The 21,553-nt window shown below is 38.4% G+C and overlaps 1 long non-coding RNA gene across 1 annotated transcript; it reads left to right on the forward strand.

Moving 5' to 3' along the window:
* The first annotated feature begins 1,258 nt into the window (after positions 1–1,258).
* Positions 1,259–20,853, forward strand: LOC149125031 (uncharacterized). The gene is made up of 2 exons (XR_016211945.1): positions 1,259–1,440; positions 20,492–20,853. It is a non-coding gene; the product is annotated as an uncharacterized LOC149125031 (long non-coding RNA).
* Positions 20,854–21,553: the final 700 nt, after the last annotated feature.

Raw genomic sequence — 21,553 nt, forward strand, 5'->3', positions numbered from 1 at the left:
AAGCTCCTGTTCGAGTCTGGCTGCTGCACTTCCAATCCAGCTCCTTACTAATGGGCCTTAGAAAGCAGCAAATGATGGCCCAAGTACTTGGGCTCCTGCCACCCACATGAGAGACCTGGATGGTGTTCCGGATTCCTGGGTTTGGACTGGCCCAGCCTGGATGTTATAGCCATTTGGGGAGTGAACCAGCAGATGAAAGATTTCTTTCTCTTTCTCTCTCTCTATCTCTATACCATCTCTTTCTCTATCATCTCTCTATCTATATTTCTATCTCTATTATCTCTCTATCTCTATTATCTCTATCTCTTTCTATCTCTATATCTATCTCTATTATCTCTCCCTCTCTCCTCTCTGTAACTTTACCTTTCAAATAATTAAATATTAAAAAAAAGAAGCAAAGGCAGCAGTGGCAGTTTTCTTCTTTCAGTGCTGCCAATTTTGCTTTCATGAAATTTGAATTTTTTTCATTTACTGTATATTTAAGAATAGTCAATTGACCATTTTATCATGTTATGTCTGGTGAAAGCCCTTGTGCAGGTTCAGCTTTTTTTGAGTTTAGATTTCTTATGCCACATCTTCTGTCATTTTATTTTAGCTTTTCAATGACTTTCTATTTAAACTATATCAGTTGGTGTGAGGCTTTTGGTGCAACAGTTAAGACAATGCTTGGAATGTCAGAATCCTCTACTGGAGCACCTGGGTCCATCCTGGTTCCACCTGTGATTCCAATTTCTAGCTTATGTATGTCCTGAGAAGCAGCAGATGATTACTCAAATACCTGGTGCCCTGACACTCAGGTGGGAGACTCAGATGATGTTCCAGTCTCCAGGCTTCAGCTTGTACCAGCCTCAGTTTTTGTGGCCATTTGAGTATGAACTATGAGATGGAAGATGCTCACCGCTCTGTCACTGTCTCTTTGCTTTTCAAATAATAACCAAATAAATAATATATAAAATTCATTGCTGGGGATCCAATCGAAAAGGAAACAAAGTTGCCAAATTTTTGCTCGACAGGGCCGCTAAGCCTTTACCGCACTTCCGCATCCCAGTGACTCAGCGTTTCCAACAATCCAAGATGGCCCCCAGGGGAGGTACCTAGCCTGACAGGAGACTTCCATATTCGTGGACAGTATGTGTCCTCACCTGTGATTGGCCCTTGAGGGCGTGCCTGGCTCGCGTCCGGCCTTACCTTTCAGCTGGTTGGCTCGGTTCCCTTGTGCCCTGGACAGCCCCCTTTTTGTGTCTATAAAAGCTTTTCTCCCTCCCAATAAAGTCGAGAACCCGGCTGTGCCCTGGGCGTTGACTGATCTCCCGGCTCTGGTGTGGTTCCTTTGATGACACTCATCATCCTGCTCAGCCCCCGAGCTCCCCAGGCTGGCTCGGAGGAGCTCTGTCGGACCTGCTGCCCCATGACGAGCAGCAATTCATTCCTTGGAATCAGGTAATTGTGTATTTTTTTTAAGTTTCACAGTTTCTACCTTTCTTTTTAATTAAAACTTATACACAGGTCTTATCATTTCATTATTCTGTTTTAAAATGCTTTTTATTTTCATATGTTCTATAATTGCTCCGTCTGTTCTCTTTCATTTTTCTTTTCCAGTATTGCTTGTGTTTAGAATACTTAAATTTTCATTTTATCTTCTTTATTGCCTTTATTTCCCATACTTTTCTTTTTATTTTGCTTTTACAGTTGCTCTAGAAAGAATGATAAGCTCAGCTGCAAGAATAGTAACACCAAGCAATGAAAACTGGCATACTATGATAAAAACTGACACCCCGAGATGTTAAGTCTAAATCACTGGAGTCTGTGGTTGTTATATAATATGGAAAAAAACCACTTTTCGTATGTGTGATTGTTTAAATTTTTGATGGGTGAATTATTCTGTATGATTCTCCCAAGTTCTACATATAATCACAAATATTTTATTACAGGGAGGCAGAGAGGGATATGATAGCAGAAACAAAATAGAAAATAGCATGACTTCTGAGGAGGATACTAGCTTGCGGGATTGTAGATGAAGGATGGAGCCTTAAGCCAATGGATGAGAAAATGGGGCTCTAGCAGCTGGAAAAGGCAAGGAAATAGGTTCTGCCCAAGAGCTTCCAAGAAGGCACATTTCTACTGACACTTGGCTTACAGCCCAGGAAAACCTATTTCAGGCTTCTGACCTCTATAGCGGTAAAGGAATAAATGTGTGCTGTTTTAAACCACCATTTGTTACAACAGACATAGAAACTAATATAATTGGATGGGACCTTATTTTGGAATGTGACCAAATAGAGTGTTAAGCTTCCTAGGGCTTAGCAACATCAAGGTAAAAATTAAAAGAATATTTCTTATCTTGAAAGGTCATCTTAAATGCTTGTTTCTAATGTCAAAGTATGAAATCATCAGATCCATCATATACAAGCAGCATTCAAAGGACTTTATATGATTAGAAAGCATGTGTCCATTATATTTTATAATTATATATTGATGAAAAGTAATTAACTTTAAAATACAAAAGGTGATTTATTATATCATAATAAAACAAATATACCAACAATATTTATAATGTGGAACATTAGTCTTCACCATCTACTCTAAATTAGTCTCAAGTGTCTAGACTTGCTTAGTGACTGAGCAAGGAAGGATGTTGACTGGCACTCTAATTTTACATATAAAAATGGGACTTAGAGAAATTATATTTTTTTCTTTCAAACAATTTTTTTTGACAGGCAGAGTTAGACAGTGAGAGAGAGAGACAGAGAGAAAGGTCTTCCTTTTTCCTTTGGTTCACCCCCCAAATGGCCGCCACGGCCAGCGCGTTGTGCCAATCCGAAGCCAGGAGCCAGGTGCTTCCTCCTGGTCTCCCATGCAGGTGCAGGGCCCAAGCACTTGGGCCATCCTCCACTGCACTTCCGGGCCACAGCAGAGAGCTGGAGTGGAAGAGGAGCAACCGGGACAGAATCTGGCGCCCCAACCAGGACTAGAACCTAGGGTGCTGGCGCTGCAGGTGAGGATTAGCCAAGTGAGTCGCAGCGCCGGCCATATTTTAAACAGTTTTTACTTTTAATTTAAATTAGTTTTTGACCAATTCAATGTGTTTTGTAGACATAATTCTAAGAGCATAATTATAATCCCTTCTTCTCTCCTTCCCTCTCTCTTGCCAGTGTTTTTCTTCTCTCTCTCTCTCTTTTTTTTTAAAGATTTATTTATTTACTTGAAAGAGTTAACAGAGAGAGAAGGAGAGGCAGAGAGGGAAAGAGAGAGAGAGAGGTCTTCCATCCACAGGTTCACTCCCCAATTGGCCACAATGGCCAGAGCCGGGCTGATCCGAAGCCAGAAACCAGTAGCCTCTTCTGGGTCTCCCATGCAGTGCAGGGCTCCAAGGAATTGGGCCTTCTTCTACTGCTTTCCCAGGCCATAGCAGAGAACTGGATCAGAAGAGGAGCAGCTGGGACACAAACTACCGCCCATATGGGATGCTGGCACTGAAGGCGGCAGCTTTACCCGCTATGCCTAAGCACCGGCCTCTCTCCAGTTTTTCTTTTAAATTTTTTTTAATTTTAATTTTTAATTAGATTTTAACAGATTAGAGATAATATATTAATCTGATTCTAAGGTAGTAAAAGCCACAGACCAGTTGGCTTTTCTCTAGCGTTCTACAAGAATGCGTTTAATGCTTTTTATTATTTTAGCATACATGTGTGGTTCATGCAGTTGAAATGTCATACTTTTTTCAGGAGATGATAGCCAATGTATATTTTTTCATAAGGGCAGAATTTAATACAGGCCATTTTAGATTACCCAACCATTGATGGCAGGGTTAGGTGAAGGAGTTCAGGAGTGCAGCTCTTGAAAATATTTGTCATCACAGCCTTTATGTTCTGCACCACTAGTCACCCAGTGATCAATGGGCAGCAGAAAAAAAAGTCGATAAAATATTTTTTCTTTTTCCAGAGGATGTTGTGGAAACAGAACCTTGTTAAATATGTCCCCAAATGATCATCCAAAAGGTTTTCTGCACCGGTTCCTGGAATGAATGCGACTATTATCTATACTGCATTGGACCAAACCATATTTCCTTCTGTAATCTTCTATTGACTTTTTAAAATAAACTTTTAAAATAATTAGGACTTTCAGATTAACAGAATTATTATGGAGACAGGATAGAACTTTCTATACACTGTGTTCCTGGATTATCTTATTCTTACCATCTTCAGCTGGAGTGATATAGATGGTACAACTACTGAACTTACATTCCTACATTAACTAGAGTCCATACTTTAATTTGAATTTTCAAAGTATTTTTTCAATGTATTTTTTCTGTTCTGAGCTCAAAATACAGGGTAATCCGTTACTTTTGGTTATCATGTCTCTTTCAGAGGAGGTTGTGATAGTTTCTCGATATTTCCTTGTATGGGGTGACCTTGACAATTTGGATCACTACTGCTCAGATGTTTTGTCTAATGCCTCTTAACTAAGATTTCCCTGATTTTGCTCATGATCATATTAGATTGATTTATTTGTGGGACAGAGTAAATTACTGCTCAGGTCAATGAAGGGTACATAATACCAGTATGAACTGAGGTGCTGTATATGAGCTTTTTCATTGTATAATTGTAATTTTATCCAAACTGTGCTGTTTGTGGGATATTTCCACATCCCACATTTATGAATTACTGTAAGTCATAATCCACCTCCCTGAGGGCAAAGTTTCTACATACATGATTTGGAATTTTGCACAGAATTTCCATCTTCTCCCAGATTTATTTATTAAATCACAAAAAATGACAAATATTATTTATATTATGCATTTTAATTATATATTCCAATATACTTATTTTAAAGATTTATTTATGTTAAAGGTAGAGTTACAGAGAAGAGAGAGGGAGAGACAGAGAGAGATCTTCCATCTGCTTGTTCACTCCCCAAATGGCTGCTATGAATGGAGCTGGGTAATCCAAAGCCAAGATCCAGGAGGTCATTCCAGGTCTCCTATGTGGGTGCAAGAGCACAAGTACTTGGGCCATCCTCCACTGCTTTCCTAGGCTCATTAGTAGGGAGCTGGATCAGAAATGGAGCAGCTGGGACAGAAACTGGTTCCCAAATGGATTGCTGGCACTGCAGATAGAGGCTTAACCTGCTATACCACAGTGCCAGCCACAGATGTTCTTATATTTTTGTTAAGAAGTTTGCATTATATTCATGAAAACTTTTGTGAGAGATATTTTTGTATTTATCTATTTTTGATATTAGGGTAATCTTGGCATCACAGGTTGGATTATAAAGTGTACATTCCTTCTGCATCTACATTTAGAATAGAATTTATATATCACTTCTTTTTAAAATGTTTGGTAGAATTCATGAATGAAATCATCTGAGTCTTATGATAGCATTTTTCAAAGGTAATTAATTATTGTTCTAATTACTTTAAAGGATATGGGACTAATTAGGTTGTCTATTTCTCCTTGTATGAGTTTTGTAGTTTGTGTCTTCAAATGAATTGGTCCATTTTATATAAATGATCCTATTTGTGAACATAGACTTTTTCACAATTTTTAAAATTATCTTTTTAGTACTGGCCAAATACTGTGATGATGCTTACCTCATTTCTGATATTAATAATGTGTGTTCTCACATTTCCATGGTTATTCAGCTAGAGTTTTTATCAGCTTAAGTGATTCTTTTATTCAGTGAATCAAGTTTTGTTTTTGTTGATTTTTCCTATTGCTTTACTGATCACAATTTCTTTGATTCTTGTTTTATTTTCTTCTGCTTGCTTAAAGTTTACATTACTCTTCATTAGTTTTCTGAAATAGAAGCTTAGATTATTGATTTTAGAACTTTCTTCTTTCATATGTATAAATTATCCTTTTAGCATAACTTTCTACAGTAACCTATGAATTTTGATAACTCATATTTTTATTTTCATTTATTTCCAAATATTTTAAATTTCTTCTATATTTATTAATTAATTCCCGTATTAAGTAGAAGTGTTGAGTTAGGTCCAACAGTTTTCTAGATTTTTGCCTAACATTTGTTATTATATTATTTAATTCCATTTTGTTAGGGAACATAATTTAACATAATTTCTGTTCCTTTAAATTTGTTAAGCTGTCTTATATGGTCCAGGATTGATCTCAACATCCTGATTATTCTGTATCTCAGGGATCTTCTTGATCTTGCCAGAATGAAGCAATTCCAATCTTAGTGGGTTTGGTTTTCTCAATGTAGCTTTTCCTACAGCATACTGCTCTCAGATGAAATGATCATTCCAAGCAACACATTTTACTTATGGCTAAATTACTTTGAAAATTAAAGCCATTATTTGGTAATATGACACCATGCATGACAGGAGCCATTTAGACAAACTACAACTAAACAAATTTATGGAGAATACTTATTTGCAATGTGATTAGAGTAATTTAAAGTTATCTTTTATTAAACAATTTAAGAAGAGATTTCCTGGAAACAGCAAAATCGTATGCCAAAACCTTGCATTTTTAAGATAATTAGAGCTAGCTGGCACTGCGGCTCAATAGGCTAATCCTCCACCTGCGGCGCCGGCACACCAGATTCTAGTCTAGATTCTGGTAGGGGCGCCAGATTCTGTCCCAGTTGCTCCTCTTCCAGTCCAGCTCTCTGCTGTGGTCCGAGAGTGCAGTGGAGGATGGCTCAGGTCCTTGGGCCCTGCACCCCATGGGAGACCAGGAGGAAGCACCTGTTTCCTGGCTTCCGATCAGCGCAGTGAGCTGGCCGCAGCACACTGGCCGCAGCAGCCATTGGGGGGGTGAACCAACGGAAAAGGAAGATCTTTCTCTCTGTCTCTCTCTTTCACTGTCCACTCTGCCTGTCCAAAAAAAAATATAATTAGAGCTATGTTAATCTGATAATCTTCCCCTAAATATTACTGTGATGTCTGTAGGGCCCATGTAGAAACAGACAGTACTGTCATGCTTACTGTTTTTGTTTGTTTTCTCTTTGAAAGGCCTAGAAAGAAAGAAAAAGGCGAAAGATTTATGCGATCTGAAGAGAAACCAGAGTGCGAGATACTCAGCAGAATCATAGAATGGTGCATGTCTTAAACAGCACTCTGGCCTCAGAATCAGCCCTAAAAAATTCGGATCCGGCTGAAAAGCCCATGAGAGTATTTCAGGCATGGAAAGCCAAGACACTCTGGCAAAAAGATCTCTGTGAGTGAGATCCCAGTGGAAAGAACAGGTCTTCAAAGAAGGAGGTACCTTTCTCTGAAGGGAGGAGAGAACCTCCACTTTGACTATGACCTTGTCTAAACAAGATAAGAATCGGAGAACTCAGAGGGCTTCCATAGCCTTGGAAACTCATGGCTGGAGCATAGGGAGATTACTGATGCCATAGACAGGAGTGTCAATTGGTAAAGTCAACAACAGGAGTCACTGTGCACTTACTCCTCATATAGGATCTCTGTCCTTAATGTGCTGTACATTGAGATTTAATGCTATAACGAGTACTCAAAAAATATATTTCACTTTGTGTTTCTATGGGGGTGCAAACTGTTGAAATCTTTACTTAATGCATACTAAACTGATCTTCTGTTAAAAAAAAGAAAAAAAAAAGAAGAAATTATCAACTCCCAACTTGACTCTCACTGGGATTAAACATGACAATAGGTCTGATCTGATTTCATCATCATTTAAAAAAAATCATCTATTATTTTTCACTTTATGTTTCTGTGTGGGAGCAAACTGTTGAAATCCTTACTTAATGTATACTAAGCTGATCTTTGTATATTAAGATAATCGAAAATGAATCTTGATGTGAATGGAAGGGGAGAGGGAGTAGGAGTGGGGAGGGTTGTGGGTGGGAGGGACGGTATGGGGGGAAGCCATTGTAATCCATAGGTCGTACTTTGGAAATTTATATTCATTAAATAAAAGTTAAAAAAAAAGAAAGAAAGAAAAAGAGAAAGAGAGAGAGGGAGAGGAACTCTCATCTGCTGTTCCATTCCCCAAAGGCCTGTGAACCCAATCTAGGTCTCCCACATGTGTGATGGGGCCCAACTACTCACGTCATTACCACTACCTCCGAAGATCTTTCCACATAGGCAGGGAGTAGGAACTAGACCTGAGCCAGGACTTGAAATCACATACTCTGATATGGGGTTGTGGGCATCCTAACCACTGTGCTAACTGCCTGCCCTCTTTTTATGTTTGTTTTTTTTTGTTTGTTTTGTTTTGTTTAAGATTTATTTATTCATTTGAAAGGCAGAGTTACACAGAGAGAGGAAGAGACAGAGAGGTCTTTTCATCTGCCGGTTCACTCCCTAAATGACTACAATGACCCAGGTTACACCAGGCTGAAGCCAGGAACCAGGAGGCTCATTTGGGTCTCCCACCTGGGTGGCAGGAGACCAAACACTTAGGACATTTCCATTGCCTTTTCAGTCCATTAGTAGCGAGCTGGATCTTAAGTGGAGCCACAGGGACTAAATCCCACAAGGGATGCTGGTGTCATAGTGGCAGCCTTACCTGCTACTCCACGATGTTATCCCCTGATCTCCTTGCTATTTTTCATGAAAGATATATTTGTTAAATTCATATTGCCTCACTCATTTGTTTAATGTGTGTACATAGAGGTTTAAATATTGCCTTTCAATTTTGTGTAGTTTCATCCGCCGCCTTTGCCTCTTTCTCATAATGATTATTTAAGAAATCTGTATAGTATTCTCTGTCTTGTTGGTACTTGCAGATTTAGATGGTCCTTCTTAAAACTCTACTTGCTAGGCAAAGGAAGACTGGAGTTCACATTAAATTATCTACTACCCACAACATGATGTTTATACTCCATAGACTATATTTCACAATAGGAGCAGAAGAAATTTTTGCCTGAAACAGATGCAAAAAAAAAAAAAAAAAAAAACTTCTTTAAGTGTTCACTTTTCACAAAATCACTAGGCTGTCCACTGCCTACAGAATGATATTCAGGGAATTCTTTTTGTTTTTTAAACATTCCATTGCAAACTTCTTTACAATGCATATCGTGTTTTTCCACACCCACCTACCCACACTTCCACTAACGTCAGCTTGTCGAAATGTGAAGCAGGACTTCTGGTGGCATCTTTGCATTTTACATAACTGTCAGTGAAGCCACTGCTGATGCTTGGAATGTCATTGTAAAATCCTGAGACTTTCTCTAGGAAAGAAAGTGTTACCCAATTATTTGCTCAAAATATAGCAGCAGCAGGTACCTGAGAAGGCAGTACCAACCTGTCAGCTCTTCAAAATCCAGTCTACCAGTTGAGGTAACCTACTTGATAAGTGCTTTTGTTAAACAATGTAAAAACTATGAATTATAGAAATTTGCTCATTTAGGAGACAAGAAGAAAACATCTATTCAGCAAAAAAATGATGAAGGATGATTTAAATTGCTTGACTTCACAGTCTGAATTCAAGGGACAGTTGCCAAGCTCAGTTTGTGTTGAGTAGTTCTCCAATGAGTGTGCCCTGGAAGAAATATTTTGCAAGCACATCTGTAACAGCTTTAGAGAGCTGCGTGCTCTGAATAGCTCAGGACAGAAAACATTGCTTTAGGTTGAATTTCTAAGCTCCTTGAGGAAGCTGATGTTTCCTTGAACTGATTTATTCTTCATTTGCATCCATATGGTTAATTGCGAACCCTCTATGTCTATTTGCAGTTCTATATAGTTAATTTTAATTCCACTAGTTCACCTTTTCAAAATGGCTTATGTCAGATCGTGATTGTAAAAGCATAATTTTCATCTAAATCAGCCAAACAGGAAGGGAGAAGACCTTTACACAAAATTATAATTTTAAACAGAGATATATTGAGTCCATTATTTTAATTTATAGAGAAAAATTAAAAGATTGGGATTAAAGGTAGATGACTCATGGGTTATTGTCATATATTTTGCTTTGTTAATGCGGAAGAATATTAACTGTGCAAGTGATTTGTAATTTTAGCAATGATCACTGACTATGTAGGGGATTATTTGTTCTGAAACTCTTTAGTACATCTACTTTTCAGAATTTATTGCATTACTCATTAATCTTACTTTCTCATTAATACTTAAATTCTAAGCATGATGGGTTTATGGATAAGCATTTTTACCCTGCAGTGACTGGAATGTATTCTTGTGTGTAGTTTTACCTTAACATACAACTTTTGCAATGCCATTTCATAAATATTGGGCTCGTAGACTGATTCTGTAAAGGAAGACAGTGAATAAAATGATATGAATGTGCTATCATATCCTGGCTTATCCAAATATGGATTTACTTGTCCTTTAAAACTGAGGCAAGTTTTAGAACTGGGTGTGAATTTTTCCCTAAGTACTAAAGTACTAAACATGAAGACAATGTTTACGTTCATCTCACAATTTTGGAGACATTTCTTATTTTATTTCTCATCATGCCCTTTGTACTTCAGAATAAGTTTTATGTATATGCAAACAGATTCATTAAAAATAGAATATTAAGTACAATGTATTAAAATGTTAGTAAGAAAAGTAAATTAAAACCACTTAGACATATATATATACTTTAAAATAATTAGTTTTAGTAATATTGTGTATTTATTACATTGTCCTAATCTTTGTTCTGTGTGTATATGATAAAATAATAGTTATGTGTTATTTTAAACTTTGTTTACCTATTTAATGATTTATCATGACATTTTATTTTTACTAAGTACTCACAATTTTTAATATGTATAGTTTTAACTATGTTTCTAATATTCTAATTTTTAAAGTCATTCATTTAATTTATTTGAAAGAGTTATACACACATACACATGTACACTCAGAGAAAGAAAGAGAGAGAGAGAGAGAGAGAGAGAGAGAGAAAGAAACATAGATCTTCTATCAGCTTCTTCAGTCCCCAAATGCCTGCCACAGCTGGGATGGGTTAGGCCAAAACCAGGATCCAAGAGAACTCCATCTGGGTCTGCCACATGGGTTGCAGGAACCCAAGTACTTAAGTGATCATCTGTTGCCTTCCAGGATTCACTTTATCAGGAAACTGGAGTGTAAGCAGAGGCAAGATTCAAGCCCAGGAAATGCTCATCCCAATGGTTTTCAGTATTTTAAAACACTTTATATATACTGTTGATTTCTGCCCCATACTTATTCTTACTGGCAATAGCATGAATGAGTAGATCTGTAGCTGCAATGAAAACTGTTTATACTTCTCATCCCATTTTACATCTAGTATGGCCAGTAATAGGCATAACTAGAAAACACCCTGTTTCTGCTTCCAGAAACTTTCTTGAAAGTGGAAAGCCCCTTTATATTTTTTTTTTAAGATTTATTTTTATTTATTTGAAAGACAGAGTTACAGAGAGGTCTTCCATCTGCTGATTCACTCCCCAGATGGCTGCATTGGAACTGCGCCAATCTGAAGCCAGGAGCCAGGAGTTTCTTCTGGGTCTTCCACGTGGGTTCAGGGGCCAAAGGACTTGGGCCATCTTCTACTGCTTTCCAAGGCCATAGCAGAGAGCTGGATCAGAAGAGGAGCAGCCGGGACTAGAACTGGCTCCCATATGGGATGCCGGCGCTACAGGCTAGGGCTTTAACCTGCTGCTCCACAGCACTGGCCCCAGGCCCTTTATATTCTTATTTGTCTTTTCTTTCTTCTTGCTGGCTACAACTCAAAGAAGATGGTTGGAGCTAGATCGGCTATTTTCGACTATGAGGTTGCTCTGAGAATGGAGTTGTCACAGGCCTTAGCAATATCGGAAAAATAGCTTGAGTCCCTGAGGGCTTTACAGCACAAGTCTTGATGACAGGCCCAAGTTTCTTCCTTAAAATGATGTGGGAGAAAGCAATAAACTTCAATTTTGTCTAATGCACTATCATTTTGAGTCATTTGTTATTCAAAAACTGGGCTCAAAAGTCACCTAATGCTTATGCCAAGTTTCTACCCAAATAGAGATTGCTAATTTACTGAATCAAATTTGGGTAGTATTGGCCATTTCAGTAGCCATCCTTCTCCATGACACATGCTTGCTCATTCTGAGCTAATGTGCCCACACATTCAAAGTGGTTAGGACTGCTCCCACCTCAACCTTCCTCCACCCTCTCCACACTTCTGCACATTGATCCCAGCTCATGCCCATTGTAAATATGTCCAAAATTTTCTCGTCTATTTTGTCTCCCCGTGACTTCTGAATTATGAGCGATGCATACTATCATCACTATCAACTCCATTAATTTATCTTGTTTAGATATAACTTGCCTCAGAGTAGATTAAAAAAGACTCTCCTATAGTCAGTTCATGGCAAATGGTGCTTTGATCTTCTATAATACTTAAATTCAAAAGTAGATTATATCTACTCTTTTCTTAGTGGCAACAGTGACAGCAGTATTTTCTAGGAGAATACATAGGATTAGGAAAATAGGATGAATGCCTCTTTTCCCCCTCAAAGTTTAGTTGATCAGCAACAAAACTAAAATGCGTAAACTGTATAGTATTTTATGCTAATATACTTTATACTTTTAAAGCACATGTTTAATATAGAAAGGGGACCATGCATTATGTGGACAAATGACTTATTAATGGATAACAGAACATAACATACAATTTATTTAACATCTGCTTCTTCAGTATGATATGCTTTTTGGAGAGCAGCATTTTCTTAATGGTGAGATATATGTCTTTGCATTGTCTTAGTTTTCCACATAAAGAGTGAAGTAAAATATTTTGATTATTTTCAGATATGTCACACAGGATAGCAATGTTGATCCAACACTGAGGCACAGTGTGTTGAGCCACTGTTTGTGATGCCAGCATCCTACAAAGGTGCCACTTAAAGTCCTGGCTGCTCTGCTTCCAATCCTGCTCCCTGCTAATGTGCCTAGGAAAGCATCAGAAGATGGCTCATGTATTTGGGCACCTGTTACCCATGTGGGAGATCTGGATGAAATTCCAGTCTCCTAGTTTCGCCCTGGCCTAGCCCCCTGCTGTTGTGGACATTTGTCAAGTGAACCAGCAGATAGAAGATCTGTCTCTCTGTGTAATTCTGCTTTTTAATTAAATAAATCCTTTTTTTTATTTTTGACAGGCGGAGTTAGACAGTGAGAGAGGGAGACAAAGGTCTTCCTTCTGTTGGTTCAACCCCCAAAATGGCCACTACGGCCAGCACGCTGTGCTGATCTGGAGCCAGGTGCTTCCTCCTGGTCTCCCATGTGAGTGCAGGGCCCAAGCACTTGGGCCATTCTCCACTGCCTTCCTGGGCCACAGCAGAGGGCTGGCCTGGAAGAGGAGCAACTGGGACAGAATCCGGCGCCCTGACCGGGACTAGAACCCAGAGTGCCGGCACCGCAGGCGGAGGATTAGCCAAGTGAGCTCTGGCACCGGTCATAATTTATTTAAATAAATCTTTATCAATATCATTTTATTATAGTATTCTAAGGAAAGTTGATTATTGATTATTTTGAATGTATTGATACACATAACAGTGAATTTTAAGGTAATGGGTAAAGGGAGGAAAGTTGGCCTTTTAAATTATGAATAAATAAATTTATACCAACTATATATGAGGATGCTTCAGAAAGTTCATGGAGGTGCAGACATTATGGTACAGGGACTTAAGCTGTAGCTTGGGATACTTCCATCCCATATCGAAGTGCTGGTTTGAGTCCTGGTTCCTTCATTTCTGACCCAGCTTCCTGCTAATGCATCCTGAGAAACAGCCCATAATGACTCAGATACTTGGATGCTTGCCACCCATCTGGGAGACACAGATGGTGATATGTGCTCCTGGTTTTTCAGCCTGGCAGTGTCCTGGCTGAGCTGAGCATTTGGAGTGAGAACTATTGGATGGGAGACCTGTCTCCCTTTCTGTCCCCCCCTCTGTGCCTCTCTGCCTTTCAAATAAATGAGCATTTCTAAAATGTCTTGGAAAATGTAATGAAAGATAAACTTAATTTACTGCAAAAATTTAAATCCATGAGTAGTATTTCATAATACTCAGTTTCCATGATCTTTTTGTAGATCTAGTGAATATAAATCAAACTAATCAAGCATGTTATGTATAATCAGGCACAATATTCATTAGGTTAACATCAAATCAAAGCTTTCAGATTGAAGTAATTGAAAATTATACTTTTACTATGAAAAACATAAAAAGATAGTATTAATTGAATAAGCATTATAATTATTATGCTTACAGATGACATTTAAATCCCCAGATACATGAAACAAAAGTTCAGCGCAGAATGGTAATGGTGTCATGGTAATTTAAAATAGGTGAATGTAAAAATTATTTTAATATTATAAAATGATTCATTCTATAATATATTTAGGAAATTTTGCATTTAACTGATAACAGTTTGAAAATATTTCTATTACTGTAAGCATTGTTTAATTGAACATTGCTTTAATATGCTATGTGCTTTTCTTGATTGTGACAAATACTTGGCTATGTATTTTTATGAGGTGGACATAGGCACTCTGTCAAGATTCCTCTGTTTTAAATTCCTCACAACTGGGGCCAACATTTAACACAGTTAAACCACTTAGGAAACATGCATTCCATAATAGAGTGAGTTCCAGTCCTGGCTCTGCTTCCAAGCGTAGCTTTCTTCTAATGAGGACCATAGGAGGCAGCAGATGATGGCTCCTGTAGTTGGGTCACTGTCACCCATGTTGGAGGACTTGGATTGCTTCCTGGCTTCAGTCTGGTCCAGCCACAGTTGTTGCAAGAATTTGGGGAGTAGAATCAGTGAATGTGTGATCTTGCTGTCTTTCACCACATGTGTCTCTGTCTCTGCTACTCTGTCTCTATGATTTTCAAATTAACGAAGCTAGATTTTAAAATTACCCACAACAAATACTCAAACACATAGCTTGACCATGAAAGTAGGTCTTCTTTCTTGGCATGGATTGCTGCCTGTTCCATGAGTATACTGAAATTTATATCAGGTTGGACTGTTTTTGTAAAAACCGTGGTTGCACTAAAATGATATAGAACAACAGCTATAATACACATAGACAAAGTTTGTTTCACCAATGAAAAATTAAGCAAGCAAACAAAATCTTTTTTTTTTTTTTTTTTTTTGACAGGCAGAGTGGACAGTGAGAGAGAGAGAGGAAGGTCTTCCTTTGCCGTTGGTTCACCCTCCAATGGCCGCCACGGCTGGCACACTGTGGCCGGCGCACCGTGCTGATCCGAAGCCAGGAGCCAGGTGCTTCTCCTGGTCTCCCATGGGGTGCAGGGCCCAAGCACTTGGGCCATCCTCCACTGCACTCCTGGACCACAGCAGAGAGCTGGCCTAGAAGAGGGGCAACCAGGACAGAATCTGGCACCCCAACAGGGACTAGATCTGGTGTGCCGGCGCCGCAAGGCGGAGAATTAGCCTAGTGAGCCGTGGCGCCAGCACCAAAATCTTTTACATTTGAAAAGCAGCTGCTTGACTATCACCCAGGAAACATCTAGAGATCCTGTAGTTATGTCGCTCTGTTACTGCGCTCACCTCCTCACTCAGTCATATGGAGAATACAATACTTTAGAATAAACCACAAGTGTGTAAAAGTGTTTGTGGTTGAAAAGGTTAGCTAAGGTAATTGGTATTTTTTTATTAAGATAGTTTGCTAATTTCAAAAAATATTTTATGATTATTAAGAATTTATTTCAAGGACTCCAGGCAATAGACTTAAATTGGCAGTGCAACATTTTTTATAGTAAGTTTTTAAACTCAGGTGAAATTTTGACTTTATATATGATATTTGGACTTAGCATTAGCAAAATCCCTTATCAAAACATGCTTTAAGAATACCATTGGGATTTTATTATTTATTTTTTTTCTTCTCATTACATATGGTTTCTCTGTTTCAGACATTTTTTTCTTTTCTATGTTTCATACACATATCTAACCATCATTTCAGTCTTTCCCTAAAAATTTTCTTCAGTGAACCTCCCACTTTCTCCTTTCACAACCTGTCCATTTCCAGTATTCCTGATTCAGAGAATATCACAATCTGCCTTATTATGACAATAAGTGGTCCAGAAAAGGACTAGAAGTCTCATTTTCTTAAATCCCACCTGTGGACACATGTATTCTTAGTCTTAGTGTATGTCCACTAAAGTCTGTGCACCTAGTTGAACTTTTCTATCTCCCTAAATTTTTGCATTCACTTTAGGAATTAGTGTTTTATAATAATTGTCCAACTTGTCATGATTGGAGGGTGAACCAATGGCAAAAAGGAAGACCTTTCTCTCTGTCTCTCTCTCTCTCACTGTCCACTCTGCCTGTAAAAAAAAACCTTGCAATTATTAAAGTTTATTTTTGCTAAGAAGAGTTTCTCCATTTGAATATCCCTTTGAGTTTCCACATAACTAGAACATCCCTTCTCTCCCAACAAAGACCACTCTACATCACCTTGTCTCAGATAAAATCTCTTCATTTTTTCAAGAGTCAAGATATTTACTCTCCTCAGTGAGGTTTTTCTTGGATTCCAGTGATATAGTTCAGCAATCTGTTTTGTACAGCTCTATGTTTAATTCTGTATTGACTCTAGAACTTACTATTCCATTTTCAGTTTGTGTGTCTCTCCCTGCTAGACCAAAAACACCCTGGAGTTAGGATCACTCTTTCTTTCTTTTTTTATTTACATAAGTTGAATAATATGTATTTTATGTATACATAGATTTAAGAGCATAATGATACTTTCACACTACCTCCCTCCCACCCATGCTCCCAACCCTCTCTTCTCCTTCCTTTCTTATTCTTTTAATTTTTACAATGACTCATTTTCAGCTCATTTTATACTCATAATTTTAACCCCCCACTAAGTAAAGATTTCAACAGTCAGAAGAAGAAAATAAACCACTATTCCTCAACAGTAGAGACACAGCCTGTAAACAATAATTGATTCTCAAAATGTCAATTTCACGCATATATATTACATTATTTCATGCTCTATTATCACAGATCAGAGAAAACATATGGTATTTGTCTATTGGGGACAAGCTTATTTCACTAAGTATAATAGTTTTCAGTTCCATTCATTTTGTTGTGAAAGACAGGACTTCATTCTTTTTTACAGCTGAGTAATATTCCATAGTGTATATATATAATTTCTTTATCCAGTCATTGGTTGATAGACCTCAGGGTTGAATCCATATCTTCTCTATTGTGAATTGAGCTACAATACATATGGGGGTACAGAAAAATATTTCATGTACTGATTTAATTTCCCTTGGATAAATTTCCAGGAGTGGCATGGCTGGGTCATATGGTAGGCCTATATTCAGCTGAACTATCTCCATACTGTCTTCCATAATGGCTGTACTAGTTTACATTGCTACCAACAGGGATTGGGGTACCTTTTACCCCCAGATTCTCAACACCATTTTTTTTTTTTTTTCTGTATGAGAGCCATTCTAACTGGGATGAGGTTAAACCTCTTTGTGGTTTTGATTTGCACTTCCTGATGGCTGGTCACCTGAGCATTTTTTCATGTGTCTGTTGGCCATTTAAATTTCTTCTTTTAAAAAATGCCTGTTCAAGCTCTTTGCCAAATTCATAGCTGGATTATTTGTTTTGTTGTTGTTGAGTTTCTTGAGCTCTTTATAGATTCTGTATATTAATCCTTTATCAACTGCATAGTTTGCAAATATTTTTCTCCTACTCTGATGGTTTCCTGACCACTATGTTGAGTGTTTCCTTTGCATTGCAGAAACTTCTTAACTTGATAAAATCCCATTTGTCTATTGTCACTTTCATTGTCTTTTTTTCTAGGGTCTTTTCCAAAAAGGCTTTGCCTAGGGATGTCTTGCAGAGTTTTCCCAATGTTCTCTAATAATTTTATTGTGTCGGATCACAGATATACAGCCTAGATCCATTTTACATGGATTTTTGAGCAGTGTGTAAAGTGGGTGTATTGTTTCATACTTCTGCATACAGAGATTCAATTTTCATAGCACCATTTATTGAAAAGATTATCCTTTCTTTAGAGATTGATTTTATTTTTGTTAAATATTAATTGGTTATAAATGTGAGAATTGATTTCTGGGGCTTCCATTTATTTCTATTTATCTATATGTACTTTTTATGTCAGGACCAGGCTACTTTGATTATAATTGTCCTGTTGTATGTCTTGAAATCTGGTACTTTGATACCTCTGGCTTTGTTTTTGTTATTTAAGGTTGCTTTATCTATCTGGGGTCTCTTGTGTTTCCACATGAATTTTAGGATTGTTTTTTTCTAGATCAATGAAAAATGTCATTGGTATTTTGGTTAGGTAGTTTGGACATTTTGATGCTAGTAATACTTCCAATCCATGAACATGGAAGATGTAAGATTTTTCCATTTTTTGTCTTCTGTTTCTATTTTTTAAAGATTTATTCATTTATTTGAAAGGCAGAGTTACAGAGAGGCAGAGGCAGAGAGCGAGAAAGAGGAGGAAAAAGAGAGAGGTCTTCCATCTGCTGGTTCACTCTCCAGATGGCTGAAATGGCCGGAGCTGTGCCAATGCAAAACCAGGAGCCAGGAGCTTCTTCCAAGTCTCCCACAGTGGTGCAGGGCCCAAGGATTTGTGCCATCTTGTACTGCTTTTCCATTCTCTCTTTTCACACCTTCAGGAATTCCTAAGACCAGTATCTTGGGTCATTTGATAGTATCCCATAAATCTCCAACACTGCTTTTAACTTTTCTAATTTTTTCTTCTTTTTTTCTGGTCTGAGATTTTTCCAAAGATTTGTCTTCTAGCTTGTATATTATTTCTTCTGCCTTACCATATGTGTTGTTAAGGCTTTCCATTGTGTTTTTCATTTTACATATTGAATTCTTCATTTCTAATATTTTGGCTTGATTTCTCATCAAAATCTCTAGCTCACAGAAATCTTTTTCACCAATGCCATGTATGGATTTCTTTAACTTATGAATTTGCTTCTCATTGCGTCTAAATATGATTAATTTTTTGAATTCCTTTTCAGACATTTAATTAATCTCTTCAGCTTCACATTCTAGTATTGAAGTGTTGTTGTGTTCCCTTGGAGGAGTCATGCTATCTTCTTGTTTGTGTTTCTTATATTTATTTTTGGGCGTTTGAGGAGATGCTTGGTTTCTCCACTGATGGGTTTTATCCTTTAACTATTCCTCTGTGGTTTAGTGGAGTGTCTGTTCCTTCAGTGAATTCCCAGAGGCTTGTACTGGGTGGTTCCAGTTAGCTCTTGTCAGTGTTCAATGGTAAGATGAGAAACCAGGTGACACCGAAGTTGGACGTGGTATACTCTATTGTGAGCAGGGAGAGGGTATGACAGAACCTGTTGATGTGATCACACCTTCACCTCCTCTCCTCCAAGATGATCAATGCCCAGAGTTAGACCACAGTGGGTGCAACCCTTAGCCACGCTGGTACATGAACCACAAAAAGGATCTGTACAGACCTCAGTGTGTGCATGGAACCCTCTGTAATGACTCACCTCCAGCAGTCAGGGAGCTCTGAGCCTCTTGATGCCAGACAATGTGATAATCCAGAGACCCAATTATATCCTATGCTCTACTGTGCAGTCACAGAATCCCAGTCACAGAACACAAAGCTCTCACAGTCACAGGGTGCAGAGGATCCCCTTTTGGCCCCACAATCCTCCCCCATCCATAGAGACAGCAGTGATGATCCCAACACCAGCTGCTTGTTGGTGCTATGCCTTGGCAGTTTGATTCCCAGAGCCTGTGACATTTTGAGAGCATTGGAGTACCTCACAATTCTCAATAGGTGCCCAGCCCCTGTCGACCCTCCCAGCCGACTCAAGTCAGTGAGGAATGCAGATTTTTCCCTATGGTAAAATCCCCTGGTTATATGCAGGAGAGCCACTGCAGCCTCTGATGGTGTCAGGATGATGCCTTCTCCCCGGTGGTTGTCGGGTGCCCTTTTTGGGGTAGGGGAGAAAGAAATGTGATTTTCTTCCATTGGATTAGGTGAGTACCCTGCCCCCCTGCTAGGGTTGCAGGCCAGACTCAGTGTCAGTGTGGTCCATAAGGTTCCCCATCAGGCAGTACCACCAGTGGCATGGTCTGCCCTCACCTAGCTCTCCTCCAGCCTTCAGATGTGGAAGTCACATGCGGTGTCTCCATTTACTGCTGCACACCCATTCTTTCCATGCTGCTTCACAGTGTCCCTCTTCTTCTTGTTGAATTTCCAATGTAAATGTCTCTCAAACTCTCCCTTGGGAATACACTTATTCCTCTTATCTTCTGCTATCTTCCTCTGGTCAAATTCATGTCATATTTTCTCTATTCAGCCATCTTGGAATCTCCAGGATCACACTTATTTCTGTATTCATATTGTCCAACACAAGTTCTTCGGAAAATTAGAATAGAAAAATTGTATTAATCTCAAAAATTGTATTAATCTCTCAAGATGCAAAAGTCAACTGGTATGTTTCTTGGCCTAAAACAAAGAATTTCACATTATACAGTAAAAAATAAAAGTGAGAGTTACATAAAGCATAGTAAAAAGTCAAGACCCCAATTTTACATATAAAAAATCCTATGTTTTTTTTTTAGAAATCTTGGAGTTGGTGTTGTGGCATAAAGCTGTCACTTGTCTGCAATGCTGGTATCCCATATGGCCACCGGTTCAAGTCCTGGCTGCTGCACTCCAGATCCAGCTCCCTGTTAATGTTCCTGGGAAAGTAGCAGAAGATGGCCTAAGTGCTTAGGCCCTGACACCCATGTGGGAGATCTAGAAGAAACGCCTGGCTCCTGACCTTGAACTAGTCCCGCTCTGGCAGTTGCAGGCATTTGTGAGTGAACCAGCAAATGGAAGATTTCTCTCTCTCTCTTTATGTGTGTGTCTATGTGTATGTATGTATGTGTCTACCTCTCTCTGTAACTCTTTCAAATAAATAAACCTTTAAAAAACTAAACCTGATATGAATGGAAGTCTGCTGATTTAAAGTTTTTATTTCAGTTTTTCATATACAAAATGTTATTTAAACATCTTTGTGATCTGGAAAGTCGACATGATCTGGATTACTTAAGAATTTGCATTGTATTTGGACCCTGTCATAACAAGATATGGGATCCTATGAAATCATCTACTTTCTCTATGTCATTTTTTTTCTTTAAATTTATTTGAAAGTCAGGGAGAGAAGGACAGACAGAGAGAGGGGGGAGAGAGATCTTCTAATGGTTCACTCCCCAAAAGCCTGCAACAGCCAGGACTGGACCAAGATGAAGCCAGGAATCTAAAATTCATTCTAGAACTCCCCTGTGGGTGCCAGGGACCCAAGTAATTGAGCCATGATTTACACTTCCTACAGTGTGTATTATCAGAAAGCTGGATTGGAAGTAGAGTATCAGTACTTGAACCCAGGGACTCAGATATGGGCTGTGGGTGTCCCAAATAGCATCTTAACCACTTGGTCAAATGTTCGCCCCTTGTAGTCAAGTTTTTGAAAGTAGGACACAATGACTTTCAAATTTATTTTTAACCCTGAAACTTATTAAATAAATTAACTTATTATTATACTTCATTTTATGATTTTTGAGTTATAAATTCCTCATAGCAATCACAATAACTTTTATACTGGTTTTCTTTAGTAATGTAAATACGATCTTGGGCCT

Source organism: Oryctolagus cuniculus, chromosome 8, assembly GCF_051225735.1.
Source record: "Oryctolagus cuniculus isolate XC-2025 breed Fujian yellow rabbit chromosome 8, ASM5122573v1, whole genome shotgun sequence".
In the NCBI taxonomy this organism is placed as follows: Eukaryota; Metazoa; Chordata; class Mammalia; order Lagomorpha; family Leporidae; genus Oryctolagus; species Oryctolagus cuniculus.